This window comes from Gopherus flavomarginatus, unplaced genomic scaffold, assembly GCF_025201925.1.
Source record: "Gopherus flavomarginatus isolate rGopFla2 unplaced genomic scaffold, rGopFla2.mat.asm mat_scaffold_45_arrow_ctg1, whole genome shotgun sequence".
Taxonomy (NCBI): domain Eukaryota; kingdom Metazoa; phylum Chordata; order Testudines; family Testudinidae; genus Gopherus; species Gopherus flavomarginatus.
In genome coordinates, this window is record NW_026115091.1 from 1,672,837 (window position 1) to 1,682,005 (window position 9,169).

The window sequence follows — 9,169 nt, forward strand, 5'->3', positions numbered from 1 at the left end:
AGGGTTCAGACAGAGACATCCGTTAGGAGAGGAACTATTCACAGGGATTCTCTATAGCCTAGTAAGGTGGAGAGGATGGAAGATGACAATGTACAGGTAGGTTCTGATGAGAAACAGTGAAATGAAAGAGTCTCCCTCAATTACATCATGTAATAGCAGACAGCTAAAATGGGACACATTTTAGAAGTGCTTAAATACAAACGCTAAACGTCTAAGTACTAAGACTGGTGAATTTGAGTGTCTGGTATTGAGTGACGATATTGATAGAATAGGCATCACAGAAACTCTTGCACCCCCTCCTGCACCCACATGGGGAGACTGACCTGTGAGCATGGAGCAGCTGGCATTGCTGCCCCCCACTCCTCCGTGGAACCCTGCTCATCTGGGCACCCCTAGGGGCTGTGGGATGTGGGGGCAAGAAGTGAGATCATCCGAGCTCCCTGCATCCAGGTCACTTTGCTCAGCCGGGCTGCATAGCGGGAGGGCAGAGAGCAGCAGCTTCTGATGCTCCCCTCACAGCACAGCCCAAGTGGGAAAAGTGACCAGGACGCATGGAGCACATAGGGTTGCTCCTTACTCCCCTCAAACCTCTATGGACCCATGGAGGAGAATTGGGGCAGGGGAGAGCAGTGAGCACCTTTGCACTGCCACACGGTGCCCTTTGACCCCTGGAGCCCTGGGCGGCTATCGGGGGGCACCACCCCTAAGGCCGGCCAGGCTCCCCAGAACGAGCAGCAGAAAACACAGAGACTGGCCACACACTGAGCAGTGGTAGCCTAGGCGGCTCGTAATGGAGGCTCAGGGGGGAGGGGTGTCATAACATTTTTTTCCAGATTTGGACCTTAGCGTCCAAAATATGGGTGTTAGCATGAAAACCTCCAAGCTTAGTTACCAGCTTGGACCTGGTAAAGCTGCCACCAGCCAGGGATTTATACAGTGCCTGGCTCGCTGTGGTCTCCCCAAAACCTTCCCCGGGGGACCCCCAGACTCAGATGCCTTGAGTCTCACAACAAAGGGGAATAAACCATTTCCCTTCCCCCTCCTCCCCTCCAGGTCTTCCCTCCCTGGGTTCCTGGAGAGATATACAGAAGCAAGCTCCGTGAATCTAAACAGAGGGACTCCCCCCTCCCTGTTTCCAGTCCTGGAAATAGAAGTACCAAGATAGCTAATCTCTCTTCCTCCTTACCCAGAGGGTATGCAAAGTCAGGCTAGTAAATCTAACACAACGAGATTTTCCCCCTGACTTCTTCCTCCCACCAATTCCCTGGTGAGCTGCAGACTCAATTCCCTGGAGTCCCCACTAAAGAAAAAATCCAACAGGTCTTAAAAAGAAAGCTTTATATAAAAAGAAAGAAAAGGATATAAAAATGGTCTCTCTGTATTAAGGTGACAAATACAGGTTTATTTGCTTAAAAGAAAAAAATGAATAAACAGCCTTATCCAAAAAGAATACAATTGAAACATTCCAGCAACTACACACATGTAAATACAAAAAAAACCAATATAAACTTATTGTCTTATTATCTTTGTACTTACAACTTGGAAACAGAAGATTAGAAAGGCAGGAGATAGAAAAATCACTCTCATAGCCGAGACGCCACAGACACAAGACAAAGAACAAAGAACTCACACACAAACTTCCCTCCACCCAGATTTGAAAAAGTCTTGTTTCCTGATTGGTCCTCTGGTCAGGTGTTTTAGGTTACTGGTGTTACCCCTTTATAGGTAAAAGAACATTAACCCTTAGCTATCTGTTTATGACAAGGGGGCTCAGCCTCCCCAAACCTTGCACTGCCAAGGGGACAGTGGGGCCCATGATCAGGGGCCCTGGCCAAGTTAGGTCCCCCTGGAGAAGTCTCCCCTATGTCAGCCCCAGGGCTGGAGGAGCTCCCACTCCCTGCTACAGCCCGGGGGCTGCAGCAGGGGCACAGAGCTTCTCTGGTCTCAGGGCCACAGCGGGGCAGGGGTAAAGGAGTGATAGGGTGGGGCTGGTGGGGGAAGGGGTGGAACAGAAGTGACAGTGGATGGGGCCATAGGTGGAAGGGGGTAGAGACACAGACAGAAGGTAGGGGCATGGTTCTGGTGCTGGGGCCTCCACACTTGTTCTCCCTTTCCCGGGGGTTTGGCATCACTAGCCCCGGCTTAGCGAGTAGGGTTCAGTGGTCCCCATAATGTGGGGTGCGACTCCTAGGGGGACACAGAGGAACATTCATGGGGGCACCTCAGGACCTGAGCCAGCCCACATAGAGGGCAGGGAGGGAGCACCACTCTGCCATAGCTCTTCCCCAAACCCACCCTCAGCCTGAGACTCTGGCTCCTAGCCCGGCGTCGACCCCTTTACCCCTGTCCGCACCCCTCACCCCAGCAAGCAACAGCCCCACTCCTCGCAGCCCCGGTTCTTGACCGTGGCTTCCGAGGGGCCACAGCCATGGCTAAGAGGGCACAATGTGAAATGTTTGGGGACCACTGGTTTAGGGTGACGTCCTCAATCACTTCTCTGCAGTCCAATAAAAGCTATTCCTCACTCACCTACCCCTCCATCAGGACGGACTAGGTATGTTCTGCTGCCCTTCACTCATACAGGAAGGAGAATAACATTTCATTCCACTCAATCCTAAAGTCATTTGTAACCCAAGACCATCCCAAACTGGTCATTTTGGGGAAGCGGCACCATCATGCTGCATAGCTAGGCAGAGTAGGTGTGTCTATGCAAACACGGTCTGTTCCTGAAGTCTTTCCCCAGCTCCTCACTAGGTGAGAGAGGGGAGCTCATTCAGACCCTGCTTTCGCTTAGTATTTAAAATCTCCTTAGTGTCCCTATCTCTGCCGGCCTTAGATTTCTCCTCCTGTCCGTTTTTTGACAGCTCAGATGAGGTGACCGAGTGGTTAAGGTGATGGACTGCTCCCCCATTATGCTCTGCCTGCATGGGTTCAAATCCCATTCTCATCAGAAGCATTTAGTCTTCACCCTCCTTTATAGACAACCATCTCCCCATTTGGTACAATAACAGATCAAACAATGTTGCTTGTGTTACCCAAAATTGGGTCAGTTAGTAAGCTTAGAGAGGAGTAATAATGTCCCTCCCCCCCCGAGTTTGGCAGAAAGCAGCACATTTATTAGCTTGATAGCTAAGCTCAAAAGAAGGGATGGGAGAGGGTGTCACACTCATACTCACGCTCCCAGGACAGGCCTGGCAGTGGAGATGTCAGGATCCTTTAAGGTAAGTGTCCCACAGCGCAGCGATGGATGGTGCGATGAAGATCAGTCTCCCTGAGGTGCAATAGAATGTAACACAGCGAACCACTGGCCAGATGGGCCGGGTGAAGGGCATTCACTGGAGGTACAAAGGAGAGTGGGAAAGCCACTTCACAGGCATTCAAAGCAGGAAAGGACACAAGCTGGGGGAGTTTAACAGACCTTTTGAGCATACAGGTTATACAGAGCATACAGATCACTGCTGCTCCTACAACATGATAAGTTCTCAAGCAGCATGTTTCTTACTTTGCCTATCTGTCAATTTTGATGATTATTGATGGAAATATTTTGCCATTGGGTTGTGTGTTTACACAGAAATTGACATTTACTAACAAATACACAATCCTTCCAAGCCTGCCTAGTCTGCAGTTGATGGGTTTAGAGGGACACATTCACTCTTCCAGGTCCCCATTCCAGGCCTGTGCTCTCCAGGTTGTCAACTTCCCGCACTGCTGGGATCCTTCCCTCATCTCCCCCCAAACCACTGCCCCACCCCCACTTCTGGGGTCCCCTCCCTACACTGTCTAACTCCACTGCTGGCAGGATCCCTTCCTGTTCCTTTCATTTCCTGCCTCCACTCTGGGCAAAAGCTCTGCACTCTTCCCACACCAGAAGTTGAACCCAGGCCACCTGGGTGAAAACCAGGAATCCTGACCACTAGCCCATATGGGACTATTGTTGCATCTGACTAAGTGGGTATTCACCCACGACAGCTCATGCTCCAATACGTCTGTTAGTCTATAAGGTGCCACCGGATTCTTGGCTGCTATTATTACTACAACTCAGGCCTTGGCTACACTGGAAAGTTACAGTGCAGGTGGTGGCTTTACAGCGCTGTAACTTACTCCCCGTCCACACTGGCAAGGCACATACAGCGCTGTATCTCCCTGGCTACAGTGCGGCATGTGCTCCACCTCGACGAGAGGAATAAAGAGAACAGAGCTGGTGATGCAGCGCTGGGGTGCCAGTGTAAACAGTGATTAATCTTACTACGCTGTCACTGACCTCCGGAACCTTCCCATAATGCTTTTAAGTAGAGATAACGCTCTTTGTTTTGGTGTGATGCCTCTGTTTGCTTTGTTCTGAGCTGAAGGCTCCCGGAGCTGCTTATCTAAAAACCAAACACAGTTACTGTTTGCAGTGAATGAGCAGAGGCAGGGGGATCCCATTGGAACACCCACAGCTGGTGTTTGCTTGAGGAGAGAAGCAGCCGGGTGGGTACGGGGGCGGGGCTGTTTTGGATCAGCGGCTTATCTGGTCTGTGAGAAAAAAAACAAAGGCGGCTATTTGCATTTAGTGAATGAGAGAGGGGTGGGGGAGGAGGCTTGAACTTGCCAGGCAGGGAGCTGACACAGTGTCAGCTCCAAAAATCCACTCGCTCTGTCTCCCCCACGCTCCGTGTCACACTCCACCCCAACCTCCTCTTTTGAAAAGCACATTGCAGCCACTTGAATGCTGGGATAGCTGCCCATAATGCACCACTCCCAACAGCGCTGCAAATGTGGCCATGACAGAGTGCTGGTAGCTGTCAGTGTGTCCACACTGCAGCGCTTTCCCTAAACAGCTGTAGGAAGACAGCTTTAACTCCCAGCGCTGGACAGCTGCAAGTGTAGCCAAACCCTCTCTAAGCCGACCCCTTATGAGAACAGCAGGGACTAGCATGACTAGATGTCCCGATTTTTGGGTCTTTTTCTTATATAGGTGCCTATTAACCCCACCCCCATCCCAATTTTTCACATTTGCTGTCGGATCACCCTAGCTGGGGTTGCACACAGGGCTGCATTAACCTTCAGGTGCTGAGGTTTCCCTCTCTCCATTCCCAGAGCCTGTGATCAGGAAACAGACATCAGGGCTCCCAGGTGCTGCACAGACCATGACTGAGATCAGACCCCATATTATGCAAGGTGCTGTACAAACCCTGGGCAACACTGAGACACCCAGGAGGTTCCCCTCAATTTCCCTGAGCCTCTGCTGCCCAACTTCTTCTGAATCCCTCTGGCTCACCCCCCCCCCCACAAAAAACCCACCTTTCCAAACAGTCCTTCTTTCCTTGCCCCCTGACTCTGGTTTCACACCCTGGGACCATCTCCTCTCTTTGTCTCTCCCCCTCCAGGTGAAGCAGAGATGGAGGCAACTTCAGCCACTGGAGTCAGCCTCAGCGAGCACTGCAGCCGGGCCCGGGGGAGGGGGGGTGTTTGCAGACACAGGAAGGGAGCAGGGGGTGCTGGGAAGAAGGCGGCAGGAGAACAAAGCTCAGAGACCCAACATGGGGAAATTCCAGGGGGCGGGGCTCTGACACATCCCAGGTGCGGGCAGCTCCTGGGGGCGGGGCTCTGGCTCAGCTCAGGGGCGGGGCAGCTCCTCGGGGCGGGGCTCCAGCACAGATCGGGGGCGGAGCAGCTCCTGGGGGCGGGGCTCTGGCACAGCCTATGGGCAGGGCAGCTCCTGAGGGCAGGGCTCTGGCACATTGTGACGCAGAGCCCGGGCTGAACAGCTGCTTCCTGGTTCTCCACGTGCTGCCAGCAGCGCTGGAGCTGCCCGAGCCGCTGTTCTCAGCTGCAGCCAGGATCTGTCCCCAGCCCCGCTGGGATCCAGGTGGGGACAGAGACTGGGGCCCGGGGGTTCCCCTTGGTGTGGCTGGAGGGGGCGGGAGGGGAGAAGCCGGAGCTGCAGGCGGGGGAAGGGCGGTGGGACATTGTGACGCGGAGCCCCTGGGGAATGAGAGGCGCTGGGGGGCAGGAAAGTGACTCTGCCCCAGGGAGCCTGGGAGAAGCCTTGAAGGCGCCTCGGCCCCAGTGGAGCTGCAGGAGGATCCGCCCGCCCGCCCCGCTGGGATGGGGGGGCCGGGGCCCGGCCGTCGTGTCGGGGGGAGGGGGGACCCCGGGCCCGGCAGGGGGGGCGGTGTATTAAATCCCTCTCCATAGCAATGTGCTACTCCCGGGCACTGCGCATGCCCAGTAACAGCTGCTGAAGCCGCTGCCCTTCCCCCTGCCCGGACCAGCCGTAACGTTCCGCCGGACGCTGGGGGCGGGGCTGGAGCGGGGCGGGGGAGTAACAGGCAGCGTGGGAGGGGCGGGCGCAGAGCAGGAAATTGATGGGCAGGGGGGGTCAGGTAGCTGGAGGCAGGGTTCGTGGGGGGCTAAAGGGCACAATCCGGGCTGGGGGGAGGAGCAGGAGTTGAGCTCAGGGGGAGGCGCTGGCAGAGCCCCCCCCCTTTGGTGTGAGGGCGGAGGTGTCGAGGGGGGAGGAGAAGCCGGAGTTGCAGGGGGGGGAGGTCACTGGGGTGGGGGTGTAGATCTGTCTCTGTGCAGCCAGGACATTCCCGGGGTGGGAGGGAGGTGAGTTAACTGGATCCTGTCCCAGTTTTTGCCACTTCCTCCCACACACACATTCTCTCAAGATTTCCCCTTTTCTCTCTCATTATCACACGTGGCTATAAAATCCAGGGAGATTCTCCTCCCCCACCCCAAAGATCAGCTCTCTAATTGCCTCTGATTTTCCCTTTCTCTCCATACTTCTCAAATGTCAATTTAAAATCTCTCCGAGGGGGGTTGGATTTTCCCACCCATTTTATCTGCAGCGATTTGTCCTTGTTTGGGTGGGAAATGGTTGCCCTGGGTCATTCCCCAGAACATGGCTCCCACGGGAGTGGGATGGGATGAGGTTCCCGTTCTCTGCCAGGGCAGGGAAGGGAAGGGAGGAGCACATCCCCCATGGAGACTGCCCAGACCCCATTTCCCAATTCCCCTGCGGCCCCCTTCCATTGTCCAGGGAGCCTTCCAGCTCCCCACCCCGCCCTTAAATCAGCTCCTCAAAGGGCTCTGAGCTGCTCACGTGAATGGTTGCCCCGTGGCCGGGGGGGGACGATCACATTCTGTTTATGTATTGGACAGTCATATAAAATCCAGTCCAACAGTCCCCCTTTTCCACTAGTTATTTAATAGCAACATCAAATCCCCTCCGATCTTGGTGGTTTTCTCTCATGTTGTCAAATGTCGTTTGTGACAGGGTTCTCTCTGCGTGTGTCAAAGATTGATATAAAATACCCCAAACATTTGCCCCACTTCTCTCTAGTTGTGTTATTTCTAATTGAATATGATGGGTTGTTTCCCAATGTGCTAAGATGCAGCCGCCTCTGGGGTGGATCCATGGTGGCCATTATTTGCTAGTGACAGCCCGTGGATCTTTCTTGCCCTCCAGGCCTTCCATTCTCCTGTTAAAGAAGCACTCCCCAGGCTCCCTCTGCCTGTGTGACTGGCCAGCAGGAGGTGGTGTTAACTTTCTTGCCACTTCTCACACTCTGTGAGGTAACACTTACAGGGGCAGGGAAGGTGTCTGTGTGGGGAGATTGCAGCTGAAGGGGCATTGTGGTAGGGGGAGGCCTCTGGGTGGCAGGGCAGGGGGTACCCTAGTCAGGTTGGTGGGTTGTGGAGGTTTGGGGTTTTCGGGGGTGGTGGTTCTGATGTGCCCATCCCTGAGGCTATGGGTCCTGGAGGTGGGTATCGCTGGGGGCCTGGTGGCTGCAGAACAGTGGGGGTGGGTGTCTCTTGGGGAGGCGGGACAGAGGGTTAGAGGGAGCCTGGTTCTGTGCCAGGGGCTCTGTCTGTGCTTCCCCCGCTGGTTCCTGGTTTTGTTGCCATGCCCAGTGCACAGAGCTGGGGGAGGGGATCCCTGGCACTAGGTGAGGGCATGCCAGGGAAGCAGAGTGATGGGTCGCACTGTAAAGCATCAGGGGGTCACACTGGGCAGAGGAGGGGGTCCCAGGCAAATGTCAGGGTAGATCGTTCTGGAGGGTGGGGAAGTTCCTAGGCAGGGAGTGAGGGACTGAGTTCCCAGTGGGGGGGGGAATCCCTTGAGGGGGTCCCTGGCTGCTGGGGGCTCTTGGTGGGGGGAACCCTTTGGGATTCCCAACCTGGCAATCATGGTGTGGTGGGGGTTCTCTGGCCGGTGGGCTTTGAGGGGTATCTGGGGTCCCTGGCCAGGGACTCTGGGGGCTGCGTCCCAGGGAATATCTGATGGGATCCTGGCTGGGGGGTGTCTGGGGCCCCTGGCTGGGGGGTCTGGGCTCTGGGTACTAGGGGGTGTCTGGGGGCTGCTGCTAACCATGATCCTTCTCTCTGGTCAACTTGTACCAGAGTCCTGGCTCCTAGTCACCAGGTCACCAAGTCCATTCCCCAGTCACGTGCCCTGTCACTGTGATAACTTTCTGTCCACTTAGCAAACACTGTTAGTGTGAATTCACAGAATTTACTTTTCTCCTCTTTTGAAAACTGCAGGAACTTTCGGTTCCGTTTGGAAAATTTTTGCCCCCAGTCCTTGTCCTAGATCTGCGGGGCTGAGGGAGGTGGGAAGGGAGTCAGCACTGCCACACGATGGTCTTTTCCACAGCGTTCTGAACTCATTCTTTCTGAAATCCGGTGTCATTGAGACCATTGTTAATCCAGAGTCACTGTATGGAAAGACAAGGAGTGATTCCAGATGGACAGTGGGTCAAATGAGATCAGCCATTCTCCCTGTGAGGAGGGGCTCCCATTAGACTGCTCTCCCCAGAGAGCTAAAGGAGGGAAGCTGCTCATACACTCCGTCCCTCTCTGCTCAGGATATTGGGGTTCAGCTTCCTGGGTCAGATGCTGCAGCCTCCATTGTGATCTGGGAGACCAGGCTTGGCAGCTGCTGCTCCCCCAGGGGGGCTCTGTGCTGGGAAGTGACCTTAATTAAAGCTTCTTCTCTGCCCGGCCCAGGGGATGACTTTCTGCAGCTTGGTCCTAGCCCCCTAGGGCAGTCCTGGGCCCTGTTACTACTAATTCTGAGCCAGAGTCTCCAGGTAACTGAAAGACCTCAGGGAATGTCCTAGGGTCTGGCAAGAAAGTGACTCTGCACAAACAACACCACCTCATTTCTCTCCCATTAGTG